Below are 22,156 nucleotides of genomic sequence, written 5' to 3'. Positions count from 1 at the left end.
ACACTTTAACAAACTCTGAATGAAACAACAGCTGAAGGCTGATGCCCTAACATATAAAATGCTACCAATTAGGACCTTGCTACTTGCCACTTGGATAGCCAATTCACTAGAGACAAACAAGACGAAACATTTATTTCAAGAAGCCAGAATCTTTGGGAAAAGGAGATCTCTTGATACAAAATGTGTTCTTTCTACCCAACAAGCCAGCAAGAGGGGTTTTTAAAGAATAAGGCAGGGGCTGGCACTGTGGCATAGTAGGTTAATCCTCTGCCTGCGGCACCAGCATCCCATATAGACACCAGTTCTAATCCTGGCTACTCCTCTTCCAATCCAGCTCTCTGCTCTGGCCTGGGAAAGCAGTAGAAGATGGTCCAAGAGCTTGGGCCCCTGCACCCATGTAGGAGACCTGGAAGAAGCTCCTGGCTCCTGGCTTCGGATTGGCTCAGCCCTGGCTGCTGTGGCCATTTGGGGAGTGAACCAGCGAATGGAAGACCTTTCTCTCTGTCTATCCCTCTCACTGTCTGTAAATCTACCTCTCAAACAAATAAAATCTTTAGGGAAAAAAAAAAGAACAAGGCAGCTTCAGGGTAAGGCTGGAAATAAAATAATCGATAATTTGGCAGGTGTTCAGGCTTTGTTCTGATGAGGGTCCCTCAGGCTCATTCAGAGAAGCCCAGGGCATCAGCAGGGGGAGACCTCTTGACAGGGGGCTCAGCATCAGCTGCGCAGACGTTTCTTTGGTCAGAAGTCAGAAGTCCCCATTGCAAATCATCTCCCCGGAGCAGCCCCCCTGAATTGCTTATGCAACTATTACTATTCACTAGACTAGTCACAAGTAATTCACAACATCAGTAAGTGGTTTCTGTTACAGAAAATATGAAAAGAAAGGAAAGGCAGATGCCTTTATTATGGTTACCATGCCACCTTAATAGCTCTAGGTGTTAGTTAAGCATCAGTTTTAAGAATTTAAAGCCATTGGTTGTCCAGGTGCAGTTTCTCTAGCTGCACACAATTCAACACAATGAGTCTGGGAGGCGGAGCTTGCAGATCTCATGGTACACTCTAGCCCCAAAGACTAAGACTTTCACCAAGCCAGATTAGGAATTAGGAAGTCAGGCTCAGAGGATATACCCACGGGTACTGCTTACTTGTACTTACAAGCAATCTACGTAGTGCCATCTCGGAACACCCACCAGAAAGTCTGCCCCAAGTGAAAAAGAATGCTTACCCTGTGGATGGTTCTATATGCAAGACCACAGGGGAAAAAAAGTACGGAGTTAGTCCTCTGGACTAGCTTTCCCCACAAACGTTCTAAGGAGCAGCTCTCCTGTATCCAAGAGTTCCTCGATTCACTGTGCTTGATAAATGCTCAGAAGTTGTCCTGGATTGTTAAAGCTGTTCACTTGCAAATATGTGCTGTTAATATCCAAGAACAATGCCAAATTTAAAGCATTGTCCAAACCTGTCTGATAACAGAACCAATGCATTCCTCAAGGTGTATCTACAAACATCTCCTGACACAATCTGAGATTCTGGTTCTCTCCCAGACTATAGTTTCCAGGTTTGAATGAAGAACTATAGAACCATACAGAAGCAACACATCCCTTGGAGGAGACTGTGAGAGCTATGTCTCATAAAAACCCCGCGTGGCACTAAGGGGCCCTGGAGGAGGATTAAATGTTAATTGATTCATGGTAACCCCTTTCCCCTAGATAAACAATTTTGGCCTAAAAAGCTCCATCACTCAGGGTTCCTGAGACTTTATCTTGAGTGAAGTTGGGTGGCTATGGTAGGCCACCCTTGCTAAGTAGCACGAGAGAAGATTTCCCATCCCTTCATGGCTCCCTCAGGCTGGCTGACAACATGCACATTTAGCTTTTCTTACTGGATGACTACACATGCACCCTGCCCCAGGAATCAAGGGTCTCATCTCCATTCACCAAGCCTGAATTCTCAACTTGAGTACACTCAGTACACTCAGTATCTACAAAAAAAATCGGTCACAAAAATATACAATTCTTTTGGCTGAGTGGTGAGAGGAGGTCAAGGGACCTCTGAAACTACATACCCAAAGGTAGCAAAACATAAATGAGAGGGAGTAAATTGTAATAGTCCTGGGGTAAAAGCAGCTTCCAAAATTCCAATAATGCAACTTAGATTTTCCTCGAAGTGTTCCACCATCCATGCAACCGTGTGCAAAGCCTCCATGAAGCAACGTCCAGTATGACTGTGGGTCCCACTGAACCTACAGTCCTGGCCTATATGAGATCATAGACTGACCTACAGGAACAAAACACAGAAGGCCAAACCAGCTGCGAGGAAAAAATGTGTATTTAAGTATTCACCATAGGGAACATTCCTTTGCAATCAAGCCAAAGGCTAGAAAGTTGAAAATTTCAATTTTGACTAAAAAAGGGAGGATATTTTAAAACATGGAAATGTGTGAGGTGGGAGTTCTTGATGACACAGGGGTGTGTGGCAAGACTTTTCTAGAAGCCACTCTAGAGTCAGCCCCAAGAGCCCAGGATTTAGCCTTTGTGCAAAGGACAAGTGGGTAAAGGGATGGCTTCTCCCATGTATTTCCTCCACACTTACCAAATCGATAAAAACAGTACTTGGTACTGATGGTGGTCCCACCACTGGTTAAAAGACCAATCTAATTGCTTCTCTGAAGTCACACAACTCTTCAGTGTATATCATGGCATCAGTGAAGAGCACACAGCTGCTCCCCGCTTGGTGGACAGGACGCATGGTGGCACCGATTTCAACAGACAGCAACAGCACTCCTTCCTGAGCCATCTCGGCTGCAGACTTCCCCTTGTGCTGTGTTAATGCTTTCCTCGCTGCAGCAAAGCAAGGTGCCCAGCAAGAAGCACTGGATTGCATTAGAGAGAGGACTAGCATGGCCATTACGAAGTAAGACTCACAGAGGGAAGACAGGCCATAAAAGGGGGTGGGAGGGAAGGCGCAAGCATGGAACTATTGACTGAAAGAAACTGTAAATGCCACAGCATCCCAACTTGTGAATAATGTGAGACTGGCCAAACCCCTGGCTTCCAACACACCCCCTTCTCCGCAGCCGAACGTGTGCCCCAGTTCGGGCACTGTGGCTGGCCTTCCAGTAGAGATGTGGTGCCGCCTTGGGTCTCACCCTTGCCTTGCCTCTAGCTGAGCCTCACTCTCCTGTGCTCCTGACTCCCAGCTTCATCATTTAGGTGGCAGCTCAAATGTTCCCTCCTCTCCTTTCTTTGACCATGCCAGCTAAAGTGGTCCCTCTCTTCACAGGGGACACTTTCCATGGCAGCTCCCTGAGGAGTCATTCTCTATGCAGCACAAGTCAGGGTTATCAACCAGGTGGTCTGTTTACCTGTGCATCCATCATCTGGCAACATTTACTGAGATAGGAACCACACAAGAGCAGGGGCTGTATGCTGCCTTCACTGCTGTATCCCCAGTGACCAGAACAGGGTCTACACACAGTGGGTGTTCTGTAAATACCGACAGGGGTGAGGGATGGGGGGAGTGGCTTGAGTGAATGAGACATTTACTAAGATTTATTTCAAGGTCACTGCTTGCAGCCACCCCACATGGCAGTATTGGGTAGTGTTAGGAACACACATCAGACAGCATGACACTGCATCCTAGCCCCATCACTTCCTGGCTGTGTGACCTGGAGGAATTTGTTTAAGCCCTCTGGACATGAGTTTCTACTTCTATAAGCATGTTAACAAAAAATGGCCAACACCACAGGGCTGCTGATGGAAAGTTTCTAAATCCACACAAAGGATTTAAAATAGAATGATTTCATTTGTAGTAAACGCTTAAGAAATGTTGACATCATTGCTGACACAGATACTATTAATTCTCATTATATACCATGAAAAGTATCAAGGACCAGAGACCCTAGAAGTTTATGAATCACTATATATAAAAAAAAAACTAATTTAGCAGTCTATTCATCCATGCTACCTTAGTGCTTATGAACAGATGTTCTCGTCCACGTCAATATATCATGTAGTTGACAAGTTCAACAACAGAGCAACTCCATCTTCTCTATGGACCAGAAAATTTGTCCTGGCTATAGCCGCATAGTCTGCCCCCTTTCTGGCATACTCATGAATGGCTTTTATGAATAATTTGGTTGGAGAAAGCAAAGTTTCCATTGTTGAAAGCTATGGAAGAGACTCTTAATTCAAACAGTATTAGGTTGGTGGATGAGGCAAATTGGAGCATGTAAAATTTATTGGACACTATAAAAGGGAAGCGAGGAGAGGGCCAAGGAGATGGGGGGTTCGATTACTGCTGAATTGCTGGCATAATAACCTGCAGCACATCCCAGTGCGCCACGGGGGCCGGGAAGCACGCACCCACATGATTGCTTTATGTCACCACTGATGCTACTGGCCCATCAACTCTGACCCCAGAGCCGCAAACCCCATCATAAGAAAGGGAGAAATGTAAATTTCAAAATAGATATATAAATACTCAGTGGCCCAGTGTCCATTAGTCATTTATATTCCTGACTCTGGAATGCAAAAATGTAAATCCAGGCCCTTTCTGCAGTCAGAAGTCACCCAGGGTTCATATAATAATCTCTCTGACAAGGGCTAAGCTGTGGTTGGCAATAAAACCTATGGGGCCAATAAGCTCACTAAACACGCTGGGAGAAAGCAAGGGAGAGATACACTCTCGACCTCGAATAAGGGGAGAGGGAGATTGACTGACTAATCAAGCCCATCCTACAAAGTCAGAGATTTCCCTGATGTAGTGGGGGCGTAAGGACAGAGCTGATTTACTCGCCGATGAGCACTCTGCTAAGCAGGACACTGCAAAGCTCATTCTCCAAACCCTAAGGAGCATGGCATTTTTACTGATTTACTGCTATTTTATAGCTGCTGGAAATGGACACAGTGCAGATGCCCATGGTTCTAAACGAAGGCCAGGGTTGTCTGTGACGCAGGCTCTCCTGACGTTCTCCTTAAAAACGCAATCATTAAGAGTTACAACAGACTGAGTTTCAGCTCACATAACTGGGGTGCGGGAAGCAAAATTGAGAAGGTGGCAGTACTGTGGAGTCAAAGAAATGGAAATAGGGGTGGAAGTCCAGATGCCTGCGCCGGCCTCACCATTCCTGAACGTGGGAGAGGAAAGAAGGAGAGCATCCAGGAACAGGGGTCAGGAGGAGATAATCTATCACAACCTGCTAAACCCAGAGAGCTTGAATAAAGGCAGAGAGGAATGCAAGATCACACAGCTGATTCAACAGTTTTCACCAGCAATCTGAACCTGGTATCTGACTCTGAATCCATCCACTAGGCCTTCACACCAGAATCTATTTGTTACAACTCTTCTTCAGTTCATATTCTGCAAAAATCTTACATAAAAGCCCACCCTCCAAGTCTGGGGATCAGAGAGGATGATATATACATCACATATGAAGCCAAATTTATGCAAATTTGCATAAATCATGTGAATCTCAACACGTGGTATTTATGTCAACCCATGAATTCCATGAAGATTCCTCAGGACAAGTTAAGGTAGATATTTAAGATTTTTAAAAAACCAAATCGATTTTAAGAAAAACATTAACAACAGTATAGGCATCTGTAGCTTGGGAAGTACCACTTCAGAAATGTCACCAGGTTTTTCAAGCTGGTTTCACCCAACAAAACATTTGACCGGAAAGTGTTTGTTTTACTTATATGATCCACAGTCATGAATGGGATCCACATCTTCATTCAAGAATATTATGTTTACCGGGAGACTGGTGTTGTGGCATAAGGGGTATGACCTGGAAGGTCAGCATCCCATGTGGGTGCCAGTTCCAGTCCTGGATGCTCCACTTCCAATCCAGCTCCCTGCTAATGTGCCTGGGAAAGATGGCCCAAATGCCTGGGCCCCTGTACTCCCATTGGAGACCTAGCTGAAGTTCCTGGCTCCTGGCTTCATCCTGGCCCAGTCCTGACCATTGCAACCATTTGGGGAGTGAACCAACCAACAGAAGCATACTCTCTCTCTTTCTCTTTCCCTCTCTCTCTCTCTTTCTCTCTACCACTCTCTAACTTTGACTTTCAAATAAATAAATATTTTTTAAACAAAGGAATATTATGTTTGTAATGGAAGATTGCTTAGACATACATGAAAGATAAATGGAATCCTGACATATACTCTTACAAGGATGAACCTTGAAAACATCATGCTAACGGTAATAAGCAAGACACCAAAAAACAAATAGTGTAGGATTCCATTCAAACGAGACATATGCAACAGACAAATTTACAGAGTCAAAAGTAGGATAGCAGTTCCCAAGAGGTAGAGAGGATGAGGGTAGAGGGGTAGGAAATTGTTGGTTAATAACTACAGAATTCAAGTTCAGTACCTGAACTAATGTAAAGATTGCAATTGGTATTGCCAAGATTGTAATGGATATTAATTTCCCATAAGCTTTAGGTCAGCTTGACCCTAGTAACCATGTATTCCTCCTCCCCTTCTTGTGATTTTTGCCTTTATAAACCCTGTTGCTTTGAGCTTTAGGGTCGAGAGTTCTTTAGGGCATGAGTCCACTCTCCACTGCTGGCAATAAAGGACTCTAGAGTTAAAAAAAAAAACAAAAAACAAAAAACAAAAAACAAAAAAAAAACTACAGAATTCCTGTTGAATTGATGAAAAAGTTCTGGAAATAGATGGTGGTGATATTATACAATACAGTGGATGTCAATACAACATACACTTAAAAATGTCTAAAGTGACAAATTTTATGCTATATACATTTTAGTATAGTTTTAAAAATTAATTATGTAGGGGGCTGGCACTGTGGCATAATAGGCTAAAGCCTCCACTTCTGGTCCCAGTATCCCATATGAGTGCCAGTCTGAGTCCCAGCTACTGCTCTTCTGATCCAGCTCTCTGTTACGGCCTGGGAAAGCAGCAGAAGATGGCCCAAGTGCTTGAGCCCCTGTACCCATGTGGGATACCCAGAAGAAGCTCCTGGCTCTTGGCTTCAGATTGGCTCAGCTCTGGCTGCTGTGGCCATTTGGGGAGTGAACCAGCAGATGGAAGACCTTCCTGTCTTTCCCCCTCTCTGTCTGTAACTCTACCTCTCAAAATAAATAAATAAAATATTTTTAAAAATTATTTATGCAATACGCTAATATATTAAATTATAAACTTTAAATAGGTGAATTGTACGGTATGTTCATTATATATCCATAAAACTATTTAAAAGAACCCACAGACTATTTTGTACATGAAGTTATGAAAATTCCTGCATAGAGAGGACTCTGTATGGTGCCTTATGGAAATTCTCACTAACTCTAGGAATACAATTCCATGGGATGTCACTTGGTCTGTTATACCCCTAAAGAGGAAAGCCTGGCTATCTTGGATCCATCTTTGGGAATTCAGTGAAAATCTGAACTTCTCAGAACTCCTGATGATGTGCTCTTTTTATATCACTGCCCCATATGTGCTATCTGGGAAGTTTCAGACTATAATAATTTGGATTGCCACACACAGACTGAACACTCTCTGAAATCAAAGCAAACATGTTTTATGTTATAGCTCTAGTTTCCAAAATTTGATGTGCAGAATTTTGAAACCATGATTCAAATCATCATCTACTCAACTGATGGAAAGATACTAGGGTTTTTCCCAATACTCAAAAAAAAAAAAAAAGTCACTTTGGAACAAACATAGTCAACAATGATCTAATTAATTCAAGTCCAATGTACTGAGTTGTAACTGAAAAGAGCCAGTGTAGCACAGGGCCAAAGTCATGTAGTTTAATAGAGAGCCTTAATCTGAAGCCTGATTTTACTGCCTACTAACTTTTCTTACTCTCCTGTCCTTTTGTTTTCCTTATCTGGAAAATGGAGATAATGACTCTTTCTTCAAACTTATAGTCTAAGAACGAGATTAAGTGAAGAGCACCATGTGAAGGTATATGGCAAATGTCCTAGAAACGGCAGCTAGAGCTGTACTTACAAACAACATAGAATCTATAGAAAGAAAAGTTGATGAAAAAGAAACTGCCGATGTGTCCCTGAAAACCAACAGGGAATCCTGTCCCCTGAAAAAAATTATTACTTGGAGAAGCTGGTATAGGTCTCCAGACTATCATTAGATGACAAAGCAGCCTGGGAAATATCTAATACCCTTTGTTTTAAAACAAAAACAAATATTATTATTACATTACAAAGACTACAATAAATATTTACTAAGCACTTACTATGCACCAAGCAGTTGGAAGCACACTTCATTATCCCGCGGAATCCTCCCAACAACTCTACAAGCAAAGTGCTCTTAGTGTCTCCTTTTCTAGATTAGTTAACCAAGGCTTAAAGATGCTAAGAAACTGGCCCAAAACTGCAGAGGATTTAACATTTGGTGCCAAGACTAGAAACCAAGTCTGGTTTGCAACCTTAACAACATGACCTCATCCATGCTCACTTGCTAGTAGGAAAGGAGGAATCTAGAAAGCAGATGTGAGCAGTCTTGTAGCTCTCTGACCACCATTCCTCACACAAATGCAAGTAAGACATAAGACTTCTGGTTCCTAAATCAGGTTCCCAAACATGAACAAACAAAACCTCCTCAGACTTGTAGCTGAGCTAGGAATGCATCAGGGCAAAGCAACGCATGGAAAACTGAAGACAGGACTTTACCCTCACAGCCACCAAGGGGCAGTCACCTTGAGACTACTCAACCCTGGCAAGCCTGTTAGGCTTCCTGTAACCTTTTCCCAACCCATCCTTAATCATCAGCGCCATGTTCCACACCACTTCACATGTACTGGTTGCAGACACTCAAAACTTCCGGCCCGTGCACATAGTGAGGCCATCTTCCCAGGCATGGGCCCACAGTCAGAGAAGAGCTCATGTCGCCCAGCGTCCCCAGGACAGCAGAGACAGAAGCTGCCTGCCTTGAGTGCAGGCATACCAGGAGAAGCGACTTCATCAACCAGGGGTCAACAGTGCTTAACGAGAAGCACAGGGCCTGCTACCCATGAGGGAGTCTCAAGTTGCTGCTCCTTGACAGAAGACACTCAACTCTCAGCCTGGGTGGCAGGACAATCATAGAAAAGTTGACCTCAAAGAAAGAACTTCAACCATTCACCCTTCCTTCTGGAAAAAATGGGGTTTCTCCCTGGAGACATGAATAAAATACAGAGAATGGCTAAGGGGAGGGGAAAGACATAAAACAGGCCTGGATCGACGTAGCTCCTGCTTCTGTCTCCTTCTCTTACCCACAATCATGCATACAGCAGACACAGTGGTCACAAGGATCAAATAAAAATTTTGAACCTTGAAAAGAGGGAATCCATTTCAAATGACTTAAAGGATAACTGTCACTAGAATTAATATGATTGGAATGTTTAAAATGGCCACAGGTTCTGTCCTTTTTGAAAGGTGTCAGGCACCTGTCTTCACAGCTGAATGGGTGCCTATGATACCACAATGAACAGCGGTGCTATCAGAGGCAGTCCCAGGCTGCGGAAAGCTTATTTAATTTACAGAACCTCACCCACAAATTGGCAAGGATGAGTCCAAAAGGTTAGCCATGGAGCATAATTCTCCCCTCTTCCCATTTCCCATATTACTAATCATTTCCCATTAAATTTTCTCCTCTCAAAGGTTTACGGAAGCATGTATTATGTTTTTCAGTGTGTATCTTTCTCTTCAATTCTCTGGACTCCACACCCAAAGAATAAAATCAGACCACATGTAAGGAGCATCAATGTGCATGCGTCTCTGATGGGACAAAGCTTCTAGAATGCTTCTAGAATGCAGGAGAGCAAACCCCAAGTGCTGAACAGCCATCTGGGCAGACATCATGGAAGCCACAAAGCCAACTGAAATCTTTGCAGCTGTCACTCCTCCAACTCAAATGATTGCTCCCCTTGCAAATGGAAAACACACATCAACATGAAAAGTCAATGCGCTCATCATTGCTGAAAGAGGAAACAAAAGGCGAAAGAACCAGGATTCACAAATTTCCTTCAGAATGAACTGGACCCCTCCAAATGGCAATGAGAGACCCATTCAGCCCCTGCAGATAACAGGTATGCGCTTCAGTGACAGCACAGCCATCGTCATGACGTTGGAGCAGTTGAGATGGCTAAGCAGATGTCCATTCTTCCTAAACTGGGAAAGAGGCACCAGAGGTGACAGAGGTACTGCTACTGTGCCAAAAGAGGGTCTCCAAGTTACAACCGAATAGATTTCATGATTGCTTATCACCAAAATCAACTTACTTCTCGCTCTCACTATTTATTGCATTTTCAACAGCGACATCTCACTGCCACGCCATTAATCACGGGAGCACACAGTGATAGTTTACCTCCTAGCAAGCGCTGTGCTGAATGCTTGCGATCCAAGAATGAACAAGGCTTCAAGAATGAACAAGCCCTGCCTCAGCCTCCAGTCCAGTGGGAGAGAAAAAATTATAAATATGTGAGATGAGTTATGAAGAAGCCTGAGCAATGTGCTAAGGAAGAATATTTTATTGATGTCTAAAAGTCAAAAAGATAAAGTGACCATCACACAAAGCTAGGGAATGTCTCAGCAGAATCATTGCTAAACTCAAATTGTGCAATAGATCAACTCCATTTTTCAAATTGGAGAGTTATTGTTTTCTTTTGATTTTTCTGAATTCCCTACTTCTGCAAACTGATTTTTTTTCCAAAAGCATAAAAAAGAGAATGAGATAAGTTGATGACCATGAAAAACCCCCTACATCTTCTGAAAGTTTCTTTCACAGTCCTAGATTATAATAAAACAAAGGGAAACACTTCATTAAAGACAAGTAATGCCTTGGGATCAACTTCCTTGAAAGGAGAAGATGACCTCAGAAGTACATTCCAAGGTAAGCATCGGTCATCTGAGGTTCAGAAGGTCCCTGCCCTTCAAAAGAATGACATTTGGCTTTTTCCCTTCAATTTTGAAAATGAGTTTAGGAACAACTATCAAGAAGTCTTTCCCAAAGTGCTAATATTAGCATCCTCATAACATTCCATGAGAGCGACTCTACTCCATTATGAGGGAAATTTCATTAGGGCATATTAATAACAGTTGGCCCGCCATGTCCATGAGGTCTATATTTGTGGATTTAAACAACTGCAGATCAAAAATAGTTTTTGAAATAATCTCCTGTGTGCTGAACATGTACAGACCATATCCTTGACATGATTTCCTAAACAATACAGTGTAACAGCTGTTTACAAAGTATTTTCACTGTCTTAGGTATTTTAAGTAATCTGGGATTATTTAAGGTATACAGGAGGGGGCCTGCACAGTGGCATAAAGTATAAAGCTGCCGCCTGCGATGCCAGCATCCCATATGGGTGCTGGTTTGAGTCCAGGTTGCTCTACTTCCAATCCAGCTCCCTGCTAACAGCCTAGGAAAGCAGCGGAAGATGGCCCTAGTACTTAGGCCCCTGTACCCACATAGGAGACCTTGAAGAAGCTCCTGGCTTCTGTCTGGCTCAGTGCTGGCTGTTGTGGCCATCTGGGGAGTGAACCAGCAGGCAGACAATCTCTGTCTCTGTCTCTCCTCTCTCTGTAACTCTTCCTTTTAAATAAATAAATCTAACAGAAAAAAATAAAAATAAAGTATATGAGAGGACACACATAGATTAAATGAAAATACAGCATCATTTGTATAAGAGACTTGAGAATCAATGGATTTTCATACAGAGAGCCTGGAACCATTTCTCATGGATACAGAATGAGAACTACATCTGAGAGTTTACATGGTGAGTTCACCTTGCAGAAATGCTAACTACATTTACAAACAACTTATAAAAATGTTTTTACCCTCAACCCTGAAAAATATGCACAGCAAATACTTAAAGTCCAACTTCACACTGAAGGTGTCTGTGTTGTTTTTCCAGGTTTATAAAATGAGGAATAAGCTTAAACAAGAGGCCTCGATACAGAAACCCAACTCTACTTCTCTCTGTTAGGATGTGACTTCGGCACCTAAGTACGGGCAAAGGTCCTTGGTGTTGACTGTCCAACATTAATTCTCTTGTTTTGCTAATCATAATCAGTGAAGCACTTTTCTTTGTTGAGCCAATGTTTCCACTTCTAATTTTATGTGGTTCACATACGGCTGACCCCATCTCCAGGTCCAAGGTGTGGGCCTGACCCAAGTAATCTGTTTGCCAATGAGAACTCAGCCCAAATCGAGCCAGCGACTGTCAGCCTTTCAATTTTGTTTGAATCGTTGGAAAAGAGGATTCATTCCCGGGGGAGCGCTAAACTGGCAAAGCCCTAATCCTTTAGCTGACTTTGGTCACTTTATCAAAACTTGTTAAAAACAATTTACCGAAATTACATAGGAAATCAGAACTTAAAGACACAAAGAGAAATTACTTGCTGATGGTATTTGAACACCAGAAGTTAACACAACCCTTCAGGATAGGTGGCAGATTATTCACAAAGGGGCTACAATCATTCCATCTATCCATGCAGATGCACCCTGTGCAGTGGGGCCTTACTGCTCCTCCATCAACAGGCAGACTCTAATTCTCTACCCTTCACTAAGGGCTTGATGCTGTAACTTGGCCCATGAGTCATTAACAAGCATAATATAAGTAAATGCAGTAAACTGCACTACAGTTTCCCCTCTCGTATTAGTTGAACCTTGAGCAAGAACCAATGAGCAAGCCCAGGCTAGCTTCCTGCAAAGAGAAAGAGCACGTGGAGAGCTCCACCCCACTGCAGCCCTAGTCACGTAAGGCCATCCTTGACCATCCAGCTCCGGTCAGGCCAGCCTGGGTAAGAACTACCCAACAAACCCACAGGAGTGTAACTAACAGGAAACTTTCATTTTCATGCATCAAGTTTGGAAGCATTTCACTGCAAAGCAAAAGCTGATTGGTCAAGTATTAAATGACATACTTCTTCCCTATAATAATTTGAGTTGAGTTTGCATCACTTTATTACCAGAAAAACTACAAATACCCAGTGCCATACCTGGCATATTTAATAACCAGGGCATACTACTATTCACATTCCCTTTCTCCATAAAACATAATTCCTTTCAGTTATAATTACATAATCAGTAATAATTATATTGCTAATTTCATTTTAAGCAGACAATCCACAATCTGAAAGATAATCAAATCTAACTTTAAACATATTATTCAAATGCATTATAATATATCATGTATAAACTATAATGTACACTCATTCAAAAAAGTATACCTCATGGTTTGTATTCTATTTTACTGTTTTAAATGTGTATTACAAGTCAATGTTTCAAATGGTCTCTTGGAAGGACAGAATTGAAACAACTTAAGAGCGTTCCTTCACCTGTCAATCATTTTGCTATTTCAGGGCTATTGTTCAAATGCAGACACATATGTGGAACCAAGGCTTTGGAGACGCTGCTTATGCCTCCCACCATCTCCTCTGACTTCACACCACCATGAGCTGACTCTCCAACACCCGTAGCTGAGTTCACCCATGTTCTGGGCCTTCCTGCAGATCCTGGAGTTCCCCAAATTAATATTCATAAGGAAATACAGTGTGTAATAAAGGGCACATTTTAAAAGAGCTACTTATGGGGCCAGTGTTGTGGTGTTGCAGGAAAAACTGCTGCCTACAGTGCCGGCATCCCATGTGGGGTGCCAGTTTGAGTCCCGGCTGCTCCACTTCTGATCCAGCTTTCTGCTATGGCCTGGGAAAGCAGTAGAAGATGGCCCTGCACCCGCCTGGGAGACCTGGAAGAAGCTCCAGGCTCCTGGCTTCAGATTGGGATAGCTCCGGCTGTTGCGGCTAACTGGGGAAGGTCTCTCTCTCTCTCTCTCTTTCTCTGCCTCTCCTTCTCTCTCTGTGTAATTCTGACTTTCAAATAAATAAATACATCTTTATAAAAAGAGTTAAAGTATAGGGCCGGCGCCGCGGCTCACTAGGCTAATCCTCCGCCTAGCGGCGCCGGCACACTGGGTTCTAGTCCCGGTCGGGGCGCCGGATTCTGTCCCGGTTGCCCCTCTTCCAGGCCAGCCCTCTGCTGTGGCCAGGGAGTGCAGTGGAGGATGGCCCAGGTGCTTGGGCCCTGCACCCCATGGGAGACCAGGAAAAGCACCTGGCTCCTGGCTCCTGCCATCGGATCAGTGCGGTGCGCCGGCCGCAGCGCGCCGGCCGCGGCGGCCATTGGAGGGTGAACCAACGGCAAAGGAAGACCTTTCTCTCTGTCTCTCTCTCTCACTGTCCACTCTGCCTGTCAAAAAAAAAAAAAAAAAAAGAGTTAAAGTATAATAGATATTTACCCAATACTTAATAAACACTATCGAAATACAGCAGAACTCACAGCAATTATTTAGAACTTAGACTGACAAAATGGTCCCCTCCTCAGCCCCAACCCAAGGAATATTTTTTCACTTTCATTGTTTGAATTGCCCACTGCATGGTTATAATAGCAGATATATCAAACTTTAGTTCCTTTTGTTATGTTTTAAAAATTCCTATACACGTTGCATCCCCCCATTTTCTGACCATGGAACAGACTATCCCTGCCCTCCAACCTCGACTCCTGTTCTTGTTTATGCCACAGTAAATAACATGCGACACGAGCTGCATCCATGTTGAAAATAACACACAAAATAGAAGTTCTCCAGAGAACCCTGACTGACTGAGGCACTCAGAAAAGTTGAATGAGTACATCTGCACGCAGGAGGAAATCTCCAGTAAGATTTTAATGTAAACCTAAAATTTCCACATTTTCTAGAAAGGGAAATGAAAGTAGTGGTAGCTCTGAGTCTTCCAGAAATTCCTGGGTAGAACTAACTTTTCACTGGAGGTAAAGTTTATTGCATAGGCCGCAATGACTCTGTTACCATTAAGAGTGAAATCCTCTTCTAAGTCCAGAAGTCATTATGTTTCTATGGATCAAGACAAGCCAATTAACAGCTCCAATTAATTTTAATGTGAATTTTCTCTGTGGGAACTCAGATTTTCTTGGGAGATCTAGAGAAATTACCCAGTGAGTCACAGAGCTGTCCGGACAGGACAGATCAAATGATTCCACTGATCTACACTGGCCTATTCCCACTGACTGTCCATCTGACTTGACTATGTATTTTATTCATACACTTTATAGTTGCTCAGTTGTATCTCAGAGAATTCAATAGGCTTCAAACAAACACATTTTATTCTCTCCGATATGTGCCTTTCTGCTACATTTTATTCCATTCTGTATACTTCCTAATCAATTCTTTTGTGAGCTTCATTTCATTCCGCACAATGTATCCACTGTTAGGATTTATTTCTTTCAGAATGATTTAAATCTATTTTGCTGGATTCTGTTTTAAAGCTATTGTGTGCCCCATCCACTGGGCCATGTGGTCTGGTTCACGCTCCATCTTCTTGGTTGAGAAAAGATGTGCTTTCCTAGCTTGGTCTGATGTGAAATGATGCTTGCTTTTTATCTATCCTGGCAACGGTTGTGGACTGAATAATGACAGTGCTATGTAGTCATGTGTAGGATGTCAGTGTATTTCAGGTACTCAGTGCTGAGATGGGTAACTACAGGCTCTTAATATCCTTCGTATGAAGTCATCTCTCAGAATCAATGCTTGTGAAATCCTACGTGTCATTGCCAACAGAAGAAAAACAGTACACAATAACCAAGCACTCTCGTAAATCACTGTGGATTTAAAGTATGGCTGAAGATCGCCTTCTTTGGTAGTATTAATTGTGAGTCATTTTTAATTTGGGTTAGCCCTAAACTTTATGTTCTGAGACTTCAAAGTTCAGTTTGAACAATAAAATTGTTTTATTCTTCGTGGAGCAAAAAAAAAGCAATGAAAGGAGCGTCATTTTAATGACCTTTGTGGTAACTGTCCTTCTAAGTTAAAGACTGGGGGAGAAGTCCAAAGAAGTAAAAGTACACAAGAACAAATCACGTCTAGTGTCTATGAACAGGCCGGTTGGTTTGAATGGCAAAGCTTACACAGGGAAGGTTCTAGAAATTAGGCTGAAAAAATACACTGAGGGTAAGATTAAGGGGACCTTATGGCATGTCTAAGGGTTTGTGCCTATATCCCAAATGCAAGGGGTGGGGCGGGGGCACTTATAGGTTTTGCAGAGGGGAGTTGACAGGACAAATGCTAAGAATTCCTATAACACAGGTCGTAACTTCCCTAAAATAAACTGGACGTGAGAGAAAGTCATGGTGGCCAACAGTCATGCCCAGATGTGACAACGGCACAGCTCACCTAGTCCAAAAAAAAGGCATTTCCAACAGAAAGGGAGTCCAGCAAATTGGAAAATGGAGGGAAATCATGGAAACCAGGAAAGTTAAACAGGAATGCATTTAGTGAGCATATAAAGAAAAGGCAGTAACAGTGTAGTACACAGCCAATGTCAATGTGATTAAACATATGAAATAAAAAGACGGGTAGAACAGAAGACGTGAGACCCCTAGGAGAAAGTGACCATGTCCAGTGAGAGCTAACTATGGAGAAATTTTGGATCACAACATATAAATATCCTTAATTTAAATAACTTCTATAAGTTCAGAGGCAATAAGAGTAGTATTTTTATAGGCAGTCACTCTAAAAGGGCATGCAATTGAAGAATTGTGTCAGTAAAAATGAAATTCTGGATATGTCGTTATGAAAATTGACTACAAGGAAGGATGAGGGGGCTTGAGAGGGAAGGAACAGCAAAGAGGACAAACTGTTGTGGGACAGGCATTTGATACAGTAGTTACAACACCTCTTCAGACACCACACCCCATCATCAGAGTACTTGGGGTTGAGTCCTGGCTCTGCTCCCAATTCTAGCTTCCTAATATATACCCTGAGAGGCAGCAGGTAATGGATCAAGTAATTGCGTTCCTGCTGCTTGCATGGGAGACACAGATTGAGCTCCTGGATCGTGGCTCCAGCCCTGGCCCAGCTCCTGCTGTTGTGGGCATTTGGAGAGTGAACTAATAGATTAAAGATACTTTTTCTGTCTTTCTGCCTGCCTGCCTCTGTCTCTCTCTCTCTCTCTTTCTCTGCCCCTGCCTTTAAAATAAATATTTTTAAAAATAATAACAAGCATTATTATATGGAGAACATTCAGATGAACTCAGATTTTTAAGAAACCACTCATAAAAGCAATGTCCTAAGAACAAAAATAAGCCTATCATTGGAAAAGGGTGGAAAAAAATTTCAAATGGCAAAGAGAAGGGAGAATTACTATGCTCTTGTTTTGTTGTTATTTTTCTGCATCATAAAGTTCTGTCTTGCAACTGAAATGATGACTGAAAAAAAATGAATGAATGAATGAAGCACTAGAGGGTACATAGGACATAAGGGAACATAAGGTGGTTCTCTTGGCCCATACAAGTAGTATTTTATGTAACAACACCAACCAAAAAGTTCTTATAGACCTGACCATGGAAAAAATGTTACTAATGTTTAAGAAACCATGAGATGCAGGGCAAGTGTTATTTCATGTTTTGTTGTTGTTGTTGTTGTTTAAGGAGGAATGGGAGTAAAAGAGTAAGACGTAGATTCCTACCAAAATTGTAGAACATTAAACTAAATGCAGGATATATTAGCATCTTGGAAAGACAGAGGCAACTTTTGTGAGCCAGAATCTTCTCACCTAGGTTAGGCTAGGCCAAATCAGCTGTCTCCCTCCCCCTCTCTCTGTATCTCTCTCTGTCTCTCTCTCAAAGTATTGGTTTGGCAAAAAAATGAGATCTAGGAAATCCACAGCAGATCAGTTAACAATATCAAAAACTAAATACTAAGCCATGAATCAGTGTCACTGAGAATGGAGGTTCCTCACACTTTCCAGAGGACTCCATCCTGTCTTCCAGGCTGGCGCACAACCTAGAAATCAACATCTTAACAACAGGATACAACCAAGGACAAACAAAATCTGAAATAAACCGAAAGTATCCAATTATGTCTGAAAACTCTCTTCGCCAAGTGAGGGATGGGTGTGTGTTTCTGGGCAGTAGCTTATGTAACAATCAAAGGCCAGCAGGCTCTGGCTGACTGCGCCCTGTTACAGTAACTCACAGCAGATGTTGGGTGCCCCTGTATGGTCTAGTGTCTGTCTGGATAACCTGGCTGGGTGAGGGACAAAACCTTCTTCCCACTCTAAGGTCTCAGGGCTCTAAAAGCAGTATGAATCCCTGCCCGAGACCCTGGGTGATTACTACAAAGCAGGAAGTCACAGAAAAAGGAGGTGATTAACACTCTTTCAAAGCTGCTAATTTTATAAAAAGCCAAATACGAAAACCTTTCTGTTATTTGTTCTAATTATCAGAAGGCACCTATTCTCCAATCAAACATAGCTGGAGGAACACACACTCTGGCTGACCAAACCATGAGTTCAAGACAGGCAGAGAAATCTAGCATCCAGATGACAAAAGCAACTAGAATTGCCAAATCCAATCCACAAAACATTTAATTTATAACAGTTAAAACCTGGCCTCTGACCAAGTCCAAAAGAACTATGTCTTATTTCACTTGCTCTTGAATATGTCTCTTTCAGAGATAAATGGCCGTGCTCTTTGCCAGTTCTCTCCTCTGTTTGGTGTTTTGTTTAGCTGGGCCCATGACAAGCCAAGAGTTGATGCATCTGCTTGAATGTGTAATTTACCTCTCTGGTCAACTTAGCTTTTTTTTCCTTGACAATATTATGTCAAACAATCACATCACAACTGGCTCTGATCTCTTTGTTGTTAGCTAATAAATTAGAGAGTATTTATTATCTGCAATCCCTTTTTCCTCTTTTAATGGTGACACATTTGTGGTGAATTACAGGGAAGCTTCATAAACTAGGCTCCGGGCCAGTCTCAGGCCCCGCGTCCATGTGAACATTCCGTCTCCGGCTGGCCTCCCGGACGGGTGGTAAATCAAGGCAGCTGTCACAGCACACTAAGTTAGTGTGCGTCACTGGGGAGAGCAGGAAGCGTTGGGGGTATAATTCTGTCCATCAAACTAATATGTTATATCAGTAGCTTTGTAATCTTCTGCCATAACTTATGGGAAGTGACAACGAAGAATTCACTTTGAAGGCAATGTGTGCCTCAGACTTTAAGCCAACACAGACCCGACTCGCAGCCACGGCCTGTCTGTTTACACGAGTGGACTTGCAGAGCTGTGCAGGCAGGTCCGTATCAGCGTGGCTGTATGTTACACATTCCTCGCAGGGCCCTGTTTACAGTTCGCACGGCAGGATTTGTAAACTTTTCAAACAGGATCTCTTCCCTTCTCTTCGTTACCCTTGCCTTCACCTCCAGTAGCAGGGTGGATAAATCAGCTGCTGGAGGGTTCACAGGACAAGGCAAACCTCTGACGGATGGGAGTGCAGTGGGGACCCTTGGCCCTGGTCTGGGCCCCTGTCGACCTCTGCCTTGACAAATGAGGCAGTGTCTGTGACAGCAGTGTCAGCACTGTGCTGTGGCCGTGACGGCTGCTGCTGCACGATGGCCACCTGACACCTGAGAAGTGAAGAAGACCCTGTGCGGATGGCGCGACCAGACCCTCCCTGTGTGCGCCTACATTTCCAGGGGCTGCTGCTCAAGTGGCCCCGTCTCCATCTCTATTTTCCTCTCCAGCTCTTTGGCTCAGCAACCCAAGGAGAGAAGCCTACTGGGGAGGATGAAGCACTTTTGGGAGCTGCCACTGGAGTTCAGGGAAGGGAATCAACAAAAATCATTCAAAAAGCACTCTTCCTCCCCCAGGCACAAAACTAAATATGCACAGTAAAGAAATTTGACAAATGCCGGCCCCTGCTGTCCACAAAACCCCTTTGATTGATAGCTGTGCGGGTTTGCTATGATAATTCTACTCTGACAGGTCCCAGGCATAAATTCCACAAAGTTGCTGCTCTAGTTTGACAACCTTTCGAGGGCTCCAGTTAGGAACAGGAAACAGGCTTCGATTTTTCACCCTGAATGCTCCTTCAGGTGCAAAGACAAGGTTGTATAGAAAAAATACATCCTTATCTGAGGGGGAAACCAAATTCACAGTAGTCTTCATACGTATGCATCCGAAAGAATGTTCAACCGAGAAAGATGTGACCGCAGTCCTAATTCTTCCAAGTTAAATCTTCCAAACAAGAGACCTAAAACCTACTCAGGATGAGAAATGCATAGAATACTCCTATCCCATTCATGTCTGGGGCTTCCAAAGTTATGTTAACATTTTACCTCAAGGTCAGCCTATATATATGTTTACTTGAAAGGCAGGGTTACAAGAGAGGGAAAGGCAGAGGGAGAGAGAGAGAGAGAGAGAGAGAGAGAGAGAGAGAGAGAGAGAAACAATCTTTCATCTGCTGGTTCACTCTCCTAGTGGATGTAACAGTCAGGGACCAACTAAGCCAAAGCCAGGAGCCAGGAGCTCCTTCCAGGTCTCCCATGTGGATACAGCGGCCCAAGCACTTGAGTCATTCTCTGCAGCTTTCCCAGGCATAGAAGCAGAGAGCCGGACTGGAAGTGGAGCAGTTGCAACAGGAACCGGCATCCATATGGGATGCTGGCATTACAGGTGGTAGCTTTATCTCATAAACACACACACACACACACACACAACACACACACATAAACTCACTGCATAAAAATAAAAGTACCTACGAATTCTACCATCCATCATTGACTATCATTTACTGAGACTTACAACGTGCCAGCCCCTGTAACTCATTATATCCACTTAATCCTCTCAACCCCCTTAAATGAGTAAACCTTAATTAACAGGAATCCAATTAAAAAGAGAGTCAAAGTAATTAATTTTCCTGCATTCATCTGTTAGTCTTGCTTTGCAACGCCAGGGGATGTGAGGGACTCGGTTCATCTTGCCCCTCCCCCCTCTCCATCTGAAGGAGGAGGACTCAGCAGTGAGGCCCCCAGTCCTAGAAGTCATAGTCAACTGGGTTGAATGAAGAACTAACGGTTTGCCCTGAGTTACTAAGCTCATCAGAACCCACTCTGTAAGTGTTCAAGTGGGTCTCACCTGGAAACATAGTACTATGACCTACTAAAAATTATTAATGGGTTAAACCTAAACAAATGTTGAAAAAGAAGAAATATTTTCCATTTCCTTAAAAGTTCTCAGAATTTGACTATCCACCTTCTGACTGTCTCTTCCTCTCATGGATGAGAACAGTTTCCTCCTGGCGAAGGGGTTCCTAGTATTAACAGAGTCCACAAAATCCCAATACCATGAAGGCAGACAACACCTGCAATCCCATCACCTTTTCAGGCCCTGGGTGGGTGGGAGGCATTGGAGTCTTGCAGAAAGTCTGTACTGCTGAGAGGCTGCCAACAACAGGGAAGCAAGGATCGACTCTTGGCACTCTCGGTAAAAGTTGGGTCTCTAATTTAATGGGACTGTAACTCAAGGACTTCACCCTTGGTCACAGAATTGAGCCTCATTCTTCTGAGGTCAATATTTTATGACTACACCTATTTTATGGAGGCTCTAACCACTGCCCATGTTCTAACGATTGGCCTATAGGTCAGCCAAGAAAGTTAGTGGGTAAAAAAAGGATAAAAAAGAACAAGTTCCTCATAAAATTGGGGAGTGTTTTTTTTTAAAAATGTCATAAAGCAGCTCGTGCAAATCTCAAAAAAAAAAAAAAAAAGGAAATTTGCTAAACAATTCTCTCTCACTCCACTGCCCCCTACATACCAAGCAGGATGTGATTCCTTGTAAATGCCTATATATTTGGGGAAAGAGAACAAATCTGATCTTGCATACAAAGCTCTAGGCTGCAAGGAACAGGGTTACAGTTCTGTCTCTTTAGAGGAAGATGCCAGAACAGCATTTTCCCATCAAGTGTTGATAAGAAAGGCATTTCACATTTCATTTGATGGGGCTGTTTGTGAGTGGGTGGTACAGCAGAATAAGTTATGGCTGATGTCATATTAAATATTACAGGCCCATCCACACATGTGCCTTCTGTTCTTAAGCCAAGGATAACACTATCCTGCCCAGAGCCTTCAGCTGTGGCAGATGCAGTAGAGATGTTGCTCTCCCAGGATGACTTCAGACAATAGAATTCTCAAAGGCTTAGAGAGGTGATGAACAGCATTGTGATCCATAGCAAAAACTGCACTGAACCCTTGACCCCTTACTCCTTGCAAATGCAGTGCTGTGTAGATCTGACTTCCTACCCCTACCCAGATCCTTCCCCCAGGGCTT

At 43.1% G+C, this 22,156-nt stretch overlaps 1 protein-coding gene across 14 annotated transcripts in view; it reads right to left on the bottom strand.

Annotated features, from left to right (window-relative positions):
• LRMDA (leucine rich melanocyte differentiation associated) overlaps positions 1 to 22,156 on the bottom strand; it is a 1,125,029-nt gene that overhangs the window by 266,971 nt on the left and 835,902 nt on the right. The window lies entirely within an intron of this gene.

The sequence above is a fragment of the Oryctolagus cuniculus genome, chromosome 15, assembly GCF_051225735.1.
Source record: "Oryctolagus cuniculus isolate XC-2025 breed Fujian yellow rabbit chromosome 15, ASM5122573v1, whole genome shotgun sequence".
Classification (NCBI taxonomy): domain Eukaryota; kingdom Metazoa; phylum Chordata; class Mammalia; order Lagomorpha; family Leporidae; genus Oryctolagus; species Oryctolagus cuniculus.
This window is presented reverse-complemented; position numbering and strand designations above follow the sequence as displayed.